General features: G+C 48.3%; 1 long non-coding RNA gene across 4 annotated transcripts in view; it reads left to right on the forward strand.

Moving 5' to 3' along the window:
* LOC124216636 (uncharacterized) overlaps nucleotides 1-16,114 on the forward strand; it is a 45,528-nt gene extending 29,414 nt beyond the window's left edge. The window contains exons 1-3 of one of the 4 annotated variants that reach the window (XR_006882645.2): nucleotides 10,039-10,754; nucleotides 14,179-14,349; nucleotides 14,507-16,114. This is a non-coding gene — a long non-coding RNA (uncharacterized lncRNA). The other 3 variants (XR_006882644.2, XR_011176822.1, XR_006882646.2) reach the window with 3 other exon arrangements.
* The last annotated feature ends 391 nt before the right edge of the window (nucleotides 16,115-16,505 follow it).

A 16,505-nucleotide genomic window follows, 5' to 3' on the forward strand; every position in this document is an offset into this window, starting at 1 on the left:
ACTAAACAACTACAAATTTTCACAAAAATCTACAAGTTTTCTATGAGAAACCATGCATATTTACAAATTTGTGAGAAAACAATTTTTCTTTACAAACTTGTACGAAGTGTCCCAATTTCCTTAAAAATTCGTAGAAAATTGTAGAAATCATTTTGGCAAATGATTGTTGTACCTACAACTAGTCACCTCGTTTTTGGTGTCGATTGTTGGTTTATATCAAATCTGCAATGATCCGATGCATCTAGGCGCCTACTTCTCGCGGTGGATGATACAAACTTTTATCCGATCCCTCGGTCTCTCTCTCTCTCTCTCTCTCCCACGTTCCCAATAATCTCTTTGCAGTGGAAGCGCGTGGCCAACGCTGCGTCTTCTTTCAATCGCTCGAGCGTTTCACTCCGGAGGAATTGCCGTACCTCTCTCTCAGTCTCTCTCTCTCTCTCTCTCATTTCTTTATTTTTGACTTTTTCGTCTTCATCTCTCTCGCACTCGTAGCCGTGCGATGTCGGTGAAACTCCACCACGGTTTCTAGACAGAGTTTACCTTCACTATAGGTTCACGTACACGTTCACCGTACATAACGCCCCTCCCATACCGGATCGCCGTGAGCTCACTCCTCACCGTAGCGGCAAAATAGGAACTTTTCGAAAATGGCCTAGATCTATGAAATCGGCGCGAAAACATAGATTCTAAATACTGAAAATAACGTGAAATTTGAAAGCGTGATTTTGCGTGATCTCTCCATTCGTCAAAAATTATCATGTGGAATATATTATGTGACGAACCAGCCGTTAAGGAATTAACAATTACGTTCGTGAGCTTTCGAAACGAATTAACAGGCAGCGAAATTGACTGTGTTGGAAAAATTCTTTCATCAGGAAAATTGCGTGATTACGGTTTAAAGTGTGAGACGGGACTGTTTTTGCGATATTATGTTGGTTGACGTAGTAAATCTTGTTAATTTCATAACATATATTTATTTTATCGACGATGACTGCTAGATCGCTAGAAACGGGTGATTTCCCCCTTTTCATAACAATATGGAAAATACAGTTTTTCCGGCGAGTGTTAATAATCCTGTCCTTTTTCCTGCACCTGAAAAGTCTCGACGAATCGAATCAAAGCTGCTCACTGCTGGTATTTATACCGATACAGCGCGCAGTGCGCATGCGCTGACGATCATCGCCGTCATCGCCGTCATCATCGCGATCGTCCGACAGACGGCCGTGCCTTACGATTGTGAAACTCGGCGCGTATGTAGGCGCAAAAGCGACTTTGCCCTCTCGTCGGCAGAGCGGCGCCACCAGATGAATCCGCTTCCTGTCTCCTCCGTTCGTCTCGCTCGCAACTAAACGCGGCCCCCCTTCGTCTTTCCGTCGAAGAGTCGTGAGAGCGAGGCGAGGCGAGGCGTTTCTTCTTGGGATCTTTCCGCTTCCCCTCGCTGAGCACCGATCCCATGCCATGCCACGCCATGCCTTACGGAATACGCTGGCACTCACTCTCCTTTCTCATCTCTTCGGAGCTGGAACGGCGCTCGCTGATCGCCGACGTAGTAGCGGTAAATTACCAAGCGAAGTCGTGGGAGAGGGGAGAGAAATCGAGGGACTACGTTTATGATGGCCAGATTTCGATCGGACAAATCGACGTGACGGCAATGTAGAGCCCGATTGCACACGGTGTGTCGACGCGAGTCAAACCCGAATTTGGTACCTATTTGCACACATGCGTTGCTGCATCGGGAAGAATCCGAAAATTAATGGTGCGGGGATCCCGGTTGAGAAAGTACGTTGCCTTGTCGATGAAAATTACGCAACCGTCGGCCCAGGCCTTGTCGACGAGATTTCGTAGCAGAGATTGGATGAACTCGATGTTGAGAATAACGCGATTTTTGATCGATCGAAATAATTACCTAAGATATTACTGTACCTACGTCGTATTGTAATTGTGTACGAGGGGGCGGGGTTGAAGTTTCGAATTTGAATAGTTCCGAAAAACGCCTAATTTCGTATTATTTCATGGCGAAAATCGGAGGAAAGAAATAAAACATTGTGGAGAAACAACAAAGTTTCGAATGGTCGGAAAACCGACGACGGCTCGTCATTTCGAAATGCAAGGATTCAATAATTCAAGTTACGATAGAGCTAAATTCTGATAATTAATATGGACTTACGTAACGTAGTTTACTCGACGAGTGAGTGTGAAAAACTAGAAAAACCGAAAATGGGAATGACCAAGAAAATACAAAGCAAAGACAGCTCAAAGTGGTGAAATTTCACCAAGCCGGAAATTCACAGCACTGAGAATCTTGGATCATTCAGAATTTCGGTGTTTCAGATTTTTGAATTTTCTCATTTTTGCACTTTCGGAACTTTGACTTGTCGGAGTTACGCCCTTTCAGCATTCTGCAATGTGTCTCACTTTTGCCTTAAATATCTTCTTTTTTTTCCGTGTAGATGTGTTTTACACCCGACATTAAACGTACTTACATACATGTATCAATGACGCGGTGGTGTACGAACCAGATGCGCGCATTCCTGAACTACAGACAGAGTATCCCTGTCACACCTTTAGGGATAATCTATAAGGTTAACTATTTCTTTTGCACGCGTCCGTGGCGATTAGCACGCCCTGCGATTGGCACGTGCGGTGACGCTTTTTTGCAACATTCGCGATTCTCCGCGCCGCGTATCGTATTGCGTGCGTGCAGCATGACTCTGCGTCAGGTGCGTACGTCACGTATGTCGCGATACGTCAAGTTCTTGTTCTTTTTTTCTCGCTTCTTTTACTCCATCTTCCTCCCTTCATCGGCGATCCTTCTTGACCAAGCGACGTTTGTCTTCTATGTTATACCTATCATCGAAACTTTCGGCTACCCTTGCAGAGTTATAATAAAGCGATCAATAATTTGAGTTGCTTGTATAGCGGGGTGAGAAAAAAGGAAAAAAACAAAAACCGTCAACTTGTTCAAGTTTTACAACATGCAAGTATTCCGCAGATTTCTAATCAGTATGAATACATTATTTTTCTTCTATACCTCGGTGTGCAACTTTTTTCACGTTAAATGAGCGTTTCCAAAAAGAAAAAAAAAAAAGAAGCGGGCAACTGACGGGCACAGCTGCTGGAATGAAACGAGTACGACGAAACATGCATATAGAAGAGAAGAGAAGTTTACGGAGGGAGGGACACGCCACGTGGTTAAACACGCCCGCCGCGGTGAGGCTGCGGGTAGGAGGAAACGGGGTAAACGTTCTCGTAAGTTATCATAAGAGCTCTGCGAACTTGACCCACTCCCGGAAAGTTGCCGGGTCTCTCTTTCTCTCTCTCTCTCTCTCTCTCTCTCTCTCTCTCTCTCTCTCTCTTTCTCTCTGTATATGCATATTCGCGGCTATACGTACGGCGATACCGAAGTTATACGTGTGTGTATTACAGAACGTGCTGATAACTGTTGCATATAATATCTTCCGGCCGGAGAAAGAGGGAGAGAGAGAAGAGAGATATCGGGACGAAGAGTGAACCCGTCCTCAAACGGCTGCCCCCCGTTTAATCGAAAAATTGGATCGTCGGTTGAATATTAACCGATCAATGGGTTGGTACCCGGTTCCCCCCCGGCGTAGCGGGTGCAACGCTCCTTCGTGAACTTGACCCAGAGCCCCGAGTGCGCCGAGGAATGACTGAAATCTTTCAGCTCACTCTCGCTCTTAATTGCCGTCCTCACCCCCCTCACTCACCCCCTCCCATCGGCCACGACTTGACCCCGCACCCCCTAGGCGCAACCTTACTGCCTTTTCTCCGCAGCATCCGAACCTCTTCGTCGGCTCCGCTCGAGGGCCGAGAGTCGGTCGTTCTCCGTCCAACGCTGCCGCTCGCGGTGATAAACAAAGGAGCGATCGGGGTTGGGGCGCTACCGGGGTCGGGGTGGAGGTGGAGGTGGGGGTTGGGGTGTCCCGAGAGTAGTACTACGCCTCTCTCCACACTGCAGGGCGAAAGAGCGATAGAGCAAACCCGTCGCTCTTCTCCTTGCACGGATTGCCGCAAGTGCGAGGAGGACGACGCGAGGCCCGTCAATGAACGAGTCGGCTCGGCCACGTGAGAATGGGCTCTGGAAGGCGGAAGGCGGAAGGCGGAAACCCCTCAAGGTGGGGATGCCGCTTGCATCGGAGATACCTGACACCCCCTCCGACCACCTCACCTCACGGACTCTACGTTCACTTTCCAGCCAACTTCGCAGAGATGGAAGTTACATGTACCTCGCACTTCGACGACGGAAAAGAGAGACGAGATCGAGAGGAAGCAGGGACGGTCGGGAAAAACCTCGTATCGTACTGTCCCGTCTTCAGGATTCGATTCAGTTATCATTCGACGGTCGAGTACGCGTGATACGATAGTCTTGGATTATGGCCAATGCGTGGGTCGGAAGCGCATGGTTACGATGACGGACTGACAGTTCGATCGGCAAACCTGACACCGACCATGCGTACCGTAATTTGACAGTAGGTACGTTTTTGGTACGGAGAACGTGTCTGTGCAGGAACGATTTGAAGACCAAAGATGTTCGGACTCGGACATCTTCACCTGGATGGATTTGTACGGTGGCATAATGGAAATGAGCGAGTATCGATGTCGCGGACGGGAAGAGAGGAGACCTGCAGCGGGAACGCGGTGCAACCGGGCGGGCGCACAAACGTGAACTAACCTCGGTCAACCCTAAAACGAGAACACTCCATTAACACAGCACGTGTCATCGGCCTCCCTTTCTCCCTCCACTTCCACCTCCACCTCCGCCTCCGCTTCGTTCCCTCGACTCCACGGCTCCGAAGCTCCGATTGCGCGGCTGTTCCTCTTTCCATTTCCCTCTGACGAAGCGACCGGCACCGAGCCGAAACGGAGCCGACCGTATCGCAAGTCGACGATGCAATGGTCCTTCGACCGTCTCCATTCATAACTCGAGAAATGGGAAGAGGAAGAACCCGGCTCTAACCATCGCCCCCCTTTTCTCCCCGTCCCGTTGTTGACCGCAACGTCGTGAAAGCTCCTCGGTTAAATGGACTCGGTGGCGTGGATGCGGAGCAATTTCGCTAGCTCAACTTCAGCCGAGATCTAAAGGTCGTGTGAATGCGACGTCGTGACGTCACTGACAGACCGACGACGTCGACACGGTCGTTCGGTCATTTCATTAACGGGCTGCAGGTTTCGCGGATGACTAATAAAGCTTCCGGGAATTCCCGTAAGCACTGAGTTATACGCTACCGATGACGAACCGCCGTATGATCGTCACATCCGCGTTTCAGTCGGACCGGAATCACCAGCCTGAATCAACAGCTTGCCGACGATTTATTCTTTTTTCTCTTCCATAAAACTTGGATTTCCCCAAAGGTATGTAGAGGTAACGCCTTGTTTGAGAAATCCATTTACCACCAGCTCCACCGAAGTTCTTGAGGAATTTTCGATATCGAATTGGGAGAAGGAACTGTGGCGGGGCAATGATTGCGGTGCGATTAGTTTGACAAGGAGAGTTGTTACGGAGCAACGCCGACACTCCGTGAGGGACGGGGTGCGTTTGTGTGTTTGCACAGGTGTTAATACTTGAGGAAGGTCGGGTAGTCGTGTGTTGTACGAGTGCAGCCGGAGAGCTAATTCCATCGGCGGATGAAGTATTGACCAGCCAGAGAGCCAGGAGCCCGTTTAACTCGACAAACACACAACACAATACACACCGTGGAAAGCATAAATGGTCTACTACGGCGTTCATTCATGAGTTGGAACTTTGGAAGGTGTGAGATGTGTAGGAATGCGGCGGCGGCGGCAGTGGCGGCGGATGGAGGAGGGAAGGGAAGGAAGGGAAGGGACCCTCCTCGTCCGGGAGCCGGGACAGAGATGGAAGGAGGTTGTTGCGGTTGTAAAGCGATAAGATATCCATGAATGGGCAACGCGGGCGCGAACGCGAATGCCGATCATCGATCGAAATCAATGAGATCCGTGCACCGACTGCCTCGTGCCGGCAGGCAAACCAGCATCGCGCTAGGTAAACCCGGGCACATGCATATCGCGTGGGCGAATGTGCCTCGTACACAATACCCTGCACGATAGAGCCGGTGTGCACCTCTCTCCATCCCCGCATACGGCACACGTGTGCAATGGATATCCACACACCTACGTCTCTCCACGCCGAGAGGTAGGAGGAGGCAGCACGTGGATCCCCGGCGCGGCGCACGTCGTTCGGAAGAAAATTTATACGTTCTATATCCGGGAATTTACTACACCGAATAACACGTGACAGAGCTATAAATACCCTCCACTCGCGGATAGCCCAACTCGTGCGGGTAAAACGTCACTTGTACCGTACCTGTACAACCTCATGCCTGTACTGTATCCGTCAGACGAGACTTACTAGCAAGGTTGAGCCGCGGGTATTTTCAACGTTTATGAGTTTGTTCCAATTCCAATTTTTCACAATCGATACCGCGTTAGCTCTCAATTGGAAATCCATCGAACGTCGTCATGGTGTTCGGTGGTCCGCTAAATGTCCTTGAATTTTGCTTGTCCTTCAAAGGTCCAGGAAACTATCCTTTAATTTTGTTTCTTATGTCCCAGAAATATTCTATTTTCAATGCCCTTGAATTTCTTACGAACTTTTCACTGGACACCGTGGTCTCACCGATACCGTTTCGATTCTTCCTCGCTGATCTCTTATACGTACTTTCTCGACGGTCCAACCGATCATTCCGGGCTCCGGGAGCTCTTTCGGTGATTTCACTGCACTGCCTAGTGGCTGTGTGTAGGTCTATGGTTAACAAAGTGTGCAAGACCAGGGATAAGAGAACACGCCAGCCGCGACCGTTTTGCCGGTAGGGGAACGCTGGCAATGCGGAATACGGAATTCCCATTAGTTTGACACAGGAAACTCCGCCGCCGGAAGTGGCGCACCGGCCAGCGTATGATTGCATCCTCAAGGACCTGTTGCTTCTTCTAGGTAACCAAGGGTGGGCTAGCGTCCGATTCTCGGCTAGAAACGGGTCGTGTATAGTAGCGTGAGTATATCTATCTCTACCCTTTGTTAATTCCTCCTTAATGCCTGGCTGTTGCTCGTGCCGGGAGGTAACAGGGTCACTGGGGTGTTTGGCCTCAAGTTTTCATCCACGCCGGACAAGTTTAGTCCACCTCCCCCAGCTCCGCGGGTGAGTTACAAACTCGCGAGGAGGGCCGCTTGCGACCAGGACACCCTGAAGGAGATCGAAACCACCGATTGAATCGCTCTCGCAAAAATTACAATAGCTCAATTATGGTCCCGTGCAGACCGAAGATGGATCGGAGACTATTACTTTAAACTTGTATAAACATAATGAAACTGGGGGGAAAAAAATAAAAATTCCACGACGATGCAGAGGTGAGCCATTTCGTTCGATCTAGTATCTAGGGAAATCTAGTAGCCTTGTGAACTCGGTAGAGATTATAAAGAGGAAGGATCCATAGTATGGACGATTTTATTCCATCTGGCAGTGTCGTTGAACCTCTGGGAGACCTGTTGCTCGTCCCGATCCCTCGGAGAGCCTGCCCTCTACCCATACCTCGTAAACACCCATACAGGATCAGCATGGGAATGGGCGATCTTTGACGGAGCGGCGCGTTGCCGGGCGGCGGTCTTATGTTAAACGTAGTGGGTCGTGGGTGGGATCAGTCTGGCGTGAACACGACGGCGCCACTTGCCGGACGAATCGTTCGTCTGCTACCCGCCGTCCCGCCGCCCTCCTCGCCCTATGGATAACACTTATGGCCTTGTTAACGACACCGGACTCGCCATTATCCAGGGCAGACGAATCCCCGAATAAATAGACCAAGAATCTCACCGCGACCTTCGCCCTGATCGTGCTGTGAAATTTACTCCCGGTACCTGCTCGCCGCAGTAGTCTCCGAGCAGCTGGTGGCGTCTGACCTAATCGCCAGGCACAGGTGGCAAAGGAACCAGCGGGAGCAGTTGACGCTGGCACCATCCTGGGGCGAGGGGTTCATAAGGAAGAAAGGGAATTCGTGACCGAGATAGGGATAGGAGAGGTGGGCATTGTGAATACAGACATCTTCCTTCGCTTGGCGGTGCAGCAAGGTGGAAGGTCGGCATTAGCATGAACAGAGCCGCACACCCTCCCACGAGTTCTGGAACCGCACGTGCTTTGGAGTGATCCAACACAACGGGATATGTGTAATGTAAGCAACAGGTACGTCACCGTAAGGCATCGAAGGACACAATCCCCCGCGGATTTGAGAACTGCTTCATGTTGCATGGGGTGAAAGAACCGAGGCCACTGCCCTGCGATCATTCGGAGGATGACGATAAATCGATACGACGATAAGACGATAGATCGGAATGCGTTCCGACGATTGAATCGACCCACGACCTCGGTGATTGGCTTAGTCGCTTTGACTCGTGTCTCTCGGTAAATCTCCCTACGTCCGATGGTCCGACGCTTCTGCGTTTGACCATCGCGTTCTTATTCTTCATTTTACTCTTGGATACAACCCTGTAGCGTTAAGTACCAAGTGTTCTTCCGTTATTCACCCCATCACGTTCGCAAGAAACGATCCTTGCGAGCTGCGATCGTTACCTATCAATACAGGATGGGAAGCCAGTAGGCTTGGGACGGTCTTCCGGGGAGACTGTGAACAGCAGCTGCGTTCAGCAGCCGGCTCGGTTGACCAGCAGGACTGGCACAACCGCCGCATTGCACCCGGTCTCGGGTCTGTCTGGACTTCTCTCCACCCTAGGACAGGCGGGCGACTGTCGATGGAGGGAAGGTGACCCAATGTTTCACACTGCAATCGCGCAGACACACTCACACACAGGTGCAACACCAGGCACGCTCGCCGATCGCATGGATCGACTACCAGGGGGCTCCAAGGCGCACATCTGTCGGTTAAGTCCTGGAAAGACCGCGGAGGACTTTGGTCAAGCATTCCGAGGGGAGAGTCTCGGATAAGAGCTGTTCTGCGCTCATACGCTCTCCTGTCGGGTGTCCTCGACTGCAACGTTTTCGAGTTCGATCGATCCTCTTCCAGCTATCCAGAGTGAGTAGAAATCTCAGAAGTTCTGTCGTAAGTCTGATACTCGTTTCGTCATTCAAGGACGTCACTGGCGCCGCACCTACGCGAGTCCGGAAGTGAGAACGCAGTGACTAGGTCGTGATAAGAGACCAGGAGAGTGGCGGGGATGGCGTAGATAATGCGGTACACGTGGCTACTCGCTGTCAGTTAAACATCGAAGTCGTCCCAAACGCACCGCTGTCCTTTCATTCCTCTGGGTTTGTTGGACCACGTTGAATCCACCTCCACCGTCGGACTATCCGCACAGCTTTGTCGCTCCCTCGACCTCTCGAGGGTTATCGAGGTTATGCACTCGCCCCCGTAAAATCGTTGGCGTGTACGTCACCTACCTGTTGCCATAAAACATTGCGTCAAAAGAATGCATGTGTGCGGTCTACATTGCGCGTACCTACGAGACCTCGGTATCACTACCCAGTGACGGATGGACAGGGAAGGAAGCGCTCTCTCCGAAACACTGCGGTTGTAGGAGATAATAAAATAATGCTAATTTCCGGAAAAGCGATGCCCTCTGTCCTCTTTTCTTTGCCTCAAGATCTCCCTTGCGATTTATAGAAGGGCGGGAATTTACCCAATTAAGAGTTCGGCGTATACTTGCGAACGTGTTCGCAATAGGGATAAGTTGCATGGAAGATGAAAGTCGGAGAATAGAGGCGCAGGGTTTTGGACAAACGAGACACTAGCTTCTTGTTCTTGACTTATCCATCTCTTTGAGAGTTTATTACAAAAATATCAACAACATTCGACGTTGAACCGTGGATCGACCGAGTACGAAAAGCGATGTAGAGTGGATTCGATCACCTTGCGCAGATCGAAATGTAGCAATGACGCATTGGCGGGAGATCCTGGGGTTCTCGAGCAAATGCCTCGGCCCTGCGTCATGCAGGTATGTATAGTTAGAGTGTAGTTCCCGCATTGACCAACATACGGAAAGACCGGACATGACATGACGTCTACGCTTCCTGCTGCATCGGTAAAGAAGGCCGACGACCGTTTGAATTCCTGAAACGAGGTAGAGCCCGAGTGCTCGATGTGCGAAGCATCAGGTCGCGTAACCGCTTTTCTTCGGAACGGCTCGGAGTTGCGAATAGCCAGGCGATGCGTAGGGGGTTCGGAATCAGACGCGACGGTATTCCGATGGCTTCGACTCCCCGATGAGCGAGTTTACCTCTACGAGCGTAGAAGCGGGTTAGTCGTTGTTCGTTCCTCGTTGAAAACTGAGAATTCAGATTTCACCATTCGAAAATATCTCCTCCTCCGAAACGCTGCGGTGAGTCTTGCTCCACTACCAAGCCCGCGTTTCCCCGTGCGACCGTGTGCCTCGTCCTGTGTGCCCGCGTTCGTGTGTGCATGGAATACTCGTTAGTAAATGGTCTCAGCTCGCTGTGTGCGGCCCCGGCACCAGCGCCAGCGGTGCTGAGTCACTGCTGCGTTGCCAGCATCGCTGATATCGCGGGTTTCCGGCGTTGCCGGTTCTCCCGGTGCCGCTGGAGTGAGACGAGCGAGAGAGACGGACTTTGCCTCGGGTGGAACGAGGAGCGACGATCAGGGTGAATCGAGGCGGGGGGAGAGGAGGCTAGGGCAGCGACGGAGACGGAGAAAGTCCGAGTCCAAAGTACTGGATAGGTACGCGGCTGACGGGAGCGAGAGAGACGGAAGAGGCGCCGGTACGTTCAAATGTCACTGCGTTGAAACGCATATTCGCTGCTCGGCGCAGAATTCGTAGAAATCGTCGGTAATATAGACGCGAGGTTTCCTCGAGATAAGCATATAGCCGCTGCAGAGAACGAACAGGGTTACCAATTGGGTTCGACACTGGCGTAGTGGATGTTCACGAGCCGGGGGTATATAGCGAGAGCCGCCGTAACAACTCGAGTATCGAGGAGCGGAAAAACACCGAGTCGAAATCGAGCTAATTACACGAATTGGAAGATATTTTTCAAAATTAATATACTTTCCTCGCACTGCTGTGACAAGCAACCGAATATACCAATTTGAAAAAACGAAACGACAAACTAGTCACCGGGGAAGGCACGACATCGTACGGTTTCTTTCGCAGAAGAGGAATCCCATTTTTCCACAGAGGTTTCAGAGAAGCCAAGTCGCACCATGTAAGTACGTTATAACCTCGTCGAAGTTTTGGACGCTTGGAACAAACGCTGAGAGAAAAACGACCGTCGTAAAGCAACAATTTTGAGACATTGTTGCCTTGGAAATACTATACATTGGACTACTATTTGATTTGGTGTCAATCCCACACCATCCGATGCTGAAATTCCCAGTCAACGGCTAGTTTCGACACTACGTCGTCTCCAGTTCACCTATGAAATTCTAGTAAGCCTTGGGTATTTTCGGCCATGTAATGCAGAGCGGTAGTCCGCAGTCCCGGTTCCTGAAGTCCGAATTTCTCTGCACACACGTCGCATCAATCAGCTCACGCCTTTCCTAGCAGTACTAAACAGTAAGTCACTCCGGGGATCAGGCACTTGCACCAGTGGTAGTTCTCGTCTTGGTCAGCCACTCGGCCAGGGTCGAATAAAAAGTAGAAAGGGAAAGCGCGGCCGGTGAAAAGCACCGGCAGTCTCCTGTGAACTCGACTTTTACGGTCACTTCGTTCGGCGCCCGTGACGGGCTAGCGTCATCGGCACAGCCAGAATCTATCGATATCCGAAACGGTTCGGAACTGTGCGGCAATTACAGACTGTTGGTAAAGAAGGAAGAAGGAAAAATAACGCGGATACAGAAATGAGAATACGGAGAACGGGTAGAACAGACGTCGGCGTCTCTCGAACGGTCAACTACACAGCCTGCGTGTGACCAATGAATAACAAGTGGACGTCCGGTTGATGACGTCCGACATACTCTACACTCGCAATTAGTTTCTCAACGGCGTGATTTTCTGCATGATGCCTACCTGTCTACGCACACAACTCGAGTACCGGCATACCTCTTACAAATATAATGTTAGAGGAGTAACAGCACTCGATGTTCGCATTGCGAATTTTGATTCAGGCTTGTATCATTGCCCCAAGTGCACACGGTCAACATCGGATAGTCCAGCACGAACGATTTGAACTACCGCTAATTCCAAGCTTGGCTATTTTATCACTCGGTATTTTTCACTTTTAAAAAAGTCCGCCAGTGTTTGAGGCGCCTGGCTGGCACTCCGGTCTCTTTGCCCAACCAAGACCGCAACCTCGTAAAGTTACACCAAGTCTCAAGGAACTTTCCTAATCGTAGGACCGGGGATCCGACGCGTTTCCACCCCTCGGTAATAGAGCCAAAAACCTGCGTAAAACTTTGTCAAACTTGGCGTGGGCATCTCCGAGAACAGAGCGAGCTGGGCGAGGGAAAGAACGAGAAGCTGGGAATTATCATGGAAATTTTTCATTGGAGGGACGAAAAGATGGATAAAAGAAAATTCGGCGACAGACCGATTCACCTGCGGTTGATTAATTCTTCGTCGCTTAAATCCGGAAATATGCCGAGGACGACTTTCCGCCGCAAAGGTATACACGAAGAGAAAAATCGAATAATGACCGGTTAAACCCGAGCTACTCGGGCCGCTGTAAGCGCCCTAGCAACTCGATCGATGAAACTTGGTTCGGATCAATACTGAAGCGTCGCCCCGTGCAATGCTGTGCAAATTGATATCCCGATTCGTCTGACCGTGGCCGTTTTCCACCACCGGCTATGGGCTCAAATTTTCTAAACGTCAAAACAGTTCCTCCGGAGGATCTTTCTTCACTCGGCGAGTACCGAACGAAATCCGTGTGCCAACTCCCTGCCTAGTCACGTAATCGTGACAAATCGATGATTTGGAAAAATTTCCAGAGGTCAGACAAGATTTCGCTATCGAATATTTTCGAAGTTGGACGCGAAAGAAAAAGAATATATATATATACGTATACACCACGTATAATACATATGTAAAGCTGCACTGAGATATGCGATGATGTAGAAATCAAATTGCACCGCTATCACAATATTGGATAGCCACGGGAAATAATCGTGCTGACCACTGTTTAGATTGCATTTCCATTTAATTTAGGCGCAGGCGAAACTCCGGACCGTTGTACTTCGATACACGTTCAACGGCACCCTTAACAGGTACAGCTTAAATATCTGTCAAATTGATGCTTCTGACAATGAGAATAAGTTGAACTGATTTTGTCACCGGTGTGAATGGTTTTTGAAGAAAGAAAAATCTAACCCTCGTTTCGGTTTCGCGCGATCGGAGAGAAACTGAAGACTTTTTAATTCTGGGCTCATGTAGCAACATCCCCAACCCTTACCCTATATAATACAAACCCCCGCGTGATCGTCATGTATACCTACAGGAATTAGCATGAATCGTTAAAAAGTCTCTCCGCAGTGCCGAATAAAACAGAAAAAAAAGAATAATAAAAGAAAGAGAAATTGAATATAAAAGCCGGCATGTGGAAATAATCAACGTTTCGTTACGCATAATCTGCACTTATGGTTCTACCCAAGTAACTTATAATTATAAGTACATGCGTCAAGTGGAAATAAAATAATCTGAACCGCAATTACGGATTTGCCAGTGGCAGAACCAAGGCGCGCGATGTGCTCGTGGTGCTCGGCTCGTCGTCAGATATCAAACAGACAGGTATACATAAAATATTCACGAGTACCCGAAAATAGTCGAATTATTAGTTCGGTTTACTCTGAAAATTCTACGATTGGTTGGTCGGCTTGTGCGCGGTAGTTTTTGCGCGGGAATCGATCCGACGCCCGTTCACCCAGCAGCGCACCGCTCCAGAAGGTGGCAGGTTACCTACCTCGGTCTTATTCTCCTGGAACCGTGCTCTCATTAGTCCAGCAGCGATGCTCGGTTCCACACAACGTACCGTCAATCCGACGAGCATGATAGCAATTTCAGCCTGTCGAGGAATATCCTTGAAGAAAATCGCATGAAATTCCAAAGATCAAGTCGTCTCCTCCCTGACTGCTTTGCAAAATATTTTATATTCAAAATTAACCGATCACTCGAATGTCAAACGGCAACCTTCTGGTCGATACGCGAGCAGCGTTATCCTTGGCTTTTCTTTCTCATAAGTTTCACCGCAGTTTTTCAGAACGACGTCGAGACCGGTACCATTTAATTCTTCAGCATCGCTCACCGGCCGAAGCTCGATCCTCGGCACGATGTGCTCTTGGGCGTGATAGCAGTTGGTTCTTCCGGCTGTAGGTAGCTGGTCCGTGACGTCAATCGCCTGCAACAGCTCGAACTTCTTGCCGGTGAGTTAGCGAGCTGCAAGTGCTGTCTGTAGATCGACGAGAGAAAGACGAAGCGCAGCAAAGCGAATCGACAGGCTCTGTTATAACTTCGCGAGGGAAAAATATCTGGAAATGCATAATAATGCAAGCCGTTTTTTCTTTTTTTTTTCTGCTGCAGCACGACAACCCGAAGACTTATACAGAGGAAAATCATTCGCGAAACTTTCACAATTGGTACGGTCAAGAAGTAAACAAATGGTACGAGTGAGCCAACCTCGTACGGGTTGGACGGAGGGAAATGGGTCACAAGGGGTGAAGAGAGGGGTGCGACGGAGAAAGGAGAAGAGAGAGAGAGAGAGAGAGAGAGAGAAAAGCGCGAGGCAAAAATTGAAATAAAACTGGACGGAAAATTTAAACTCGCTCTGAGCACCTAATTATTGCAAATTGCGTCGGGTAACGAATGCTAGAATTGAAAATAGTCGTCAGTTCCACTTCTGCAAGATTTTGCAAATCCTGAGGCACATCCTTTGCACGGAATATTCCATGGTGTAGCATTCTACCTGCAATGTAGAAACAAATAATAGGCACTTGATTAATTTCGGTAACTTATTACCTGAAAAAATATGTAAGAACAGAATACAGCTATATGCAGTATATGCATCGAAGGATCTATGTATGTTTACTGATATATAACACTTGAATACGCGAGGCTCCTAAGATTTCCATTGTGCTGCTCAATTGTAATTTGCGTCAGAACGTCGCCTCGCCATTGCTTTGGCGCATTTTAGACGATTAATCACAAATAAATAACTCGGATATAATGTGTATGAAAAATTTGCTTCAGTTATCGTTTTCACTTATTTCATAGAATTTTTTTTTCCAATGCAACAACTATGAAGAAGTAACAGCTGACATTCCTCTGTGAAAACTGTACCTAATAACACGATTAATTATCCGAGAGAATATAAACTTACGTTTCGCGAATTATAATCCTTGTAAAAATAGACTACACATCAGTGCTGGTTACAAAAAAAAACAAAAAAAAAAGTGCAATGCTCCTATAATATAAAATACAATTTATCGTCAATATAACGATATAAATATAATCGAAAAGAAGTCGCGACTCTGCAATATTCGGGCGAGGATTATACTTGCAGTCGTAACTTCAATCGGGGTGTTGTTTTGGTTTCATACGTCACGGGTGGGTTTTCGAAATATCAGACGGTATCACGTAAGAAGGGGCATAACGTTTCTACATAGCGGGTATTATTTATTATACTATATACATGTATATTCGTAATTATTAGCACGAATTCTGAGCTCAATATCTGACAATGATAATGAGAATGAGAATACTTTATCATTAGCCGTAATTTGTGAGAGAGAGAGAGAATGAATTACCTAGACCGAAAGAAATTTCTGTTTATGGTTTGCTATTTATATACAGTCTTGAGCTGTTTCCAATTTTTTTCCCATAATTAAAAAATATGGATCCGGGTAGGTTTAAACTGAAAATCAGGCTTCGAGTTGGAGTAATCAGAAATTCTATTACGTGTTACTATTATTTTTGATTACGATCATTCTTACTAATCAGATTACAGCTGTTGCGATCATTTAATGTGGGTGGAGTGATAAAATAATGTTAACGTTTTGTTTGATTGAAAAAATTGACTAAACTAAACAGATTGAACGCTACAGTAACCAGACAGCGCATCAGTATTGGCAATTATAATCAGATTAAATTGTTACTTGTGACACATTTTTTTTTTTTTTTTTACGATTGCAGCAATTATCGATCCGTTATTTTAACGATATTCAATTTACTAGTATTTTCTAGTAACTATACTAAATTAAATGATTCTCGTCGTCAGTGTACGTTTTCAAAAAACGTTTCGAGCGAAGAAAGGACTCTTTGAATTCCTTTTCTCTTCTCCGTGCCAGGCGGGCTGCTCCAGGGCACTAAAAAGCGCCCCCTTGGCGCCGGGCGAGAATAAGCTCGACAAAAACTCCCCCTCGACTCGCTCGCGGGGCGTTTACCAACTTTACGGAAAGACCAGGCCGCGTCGAATAATTTTGCGTTTCAAAAAAATTTTTCCCAACCTGCCTTAGGCGGTGAAAAATCAGGGAGAACCGAATGTTCTGTCTCTCTTTCCCTGTTTTATTTTTTTGCCTGTTTA

The sequence above is a fragment of the Neodiprion pinetum genome, chromosome 4 (assembly GCF_021155775.2).
Source record: "Neodiprion pinetum isolate iyNeoPine1 chromosome 4, iyNeoPine1.2, whole genome shotgun sequence".
Lineage (NCBI taxonomy): Eukaryota > Metazoa > Arthropoda > Insecta > Hymenoptera > Diprionidae > Neodiprion > Neodiprion pinetum.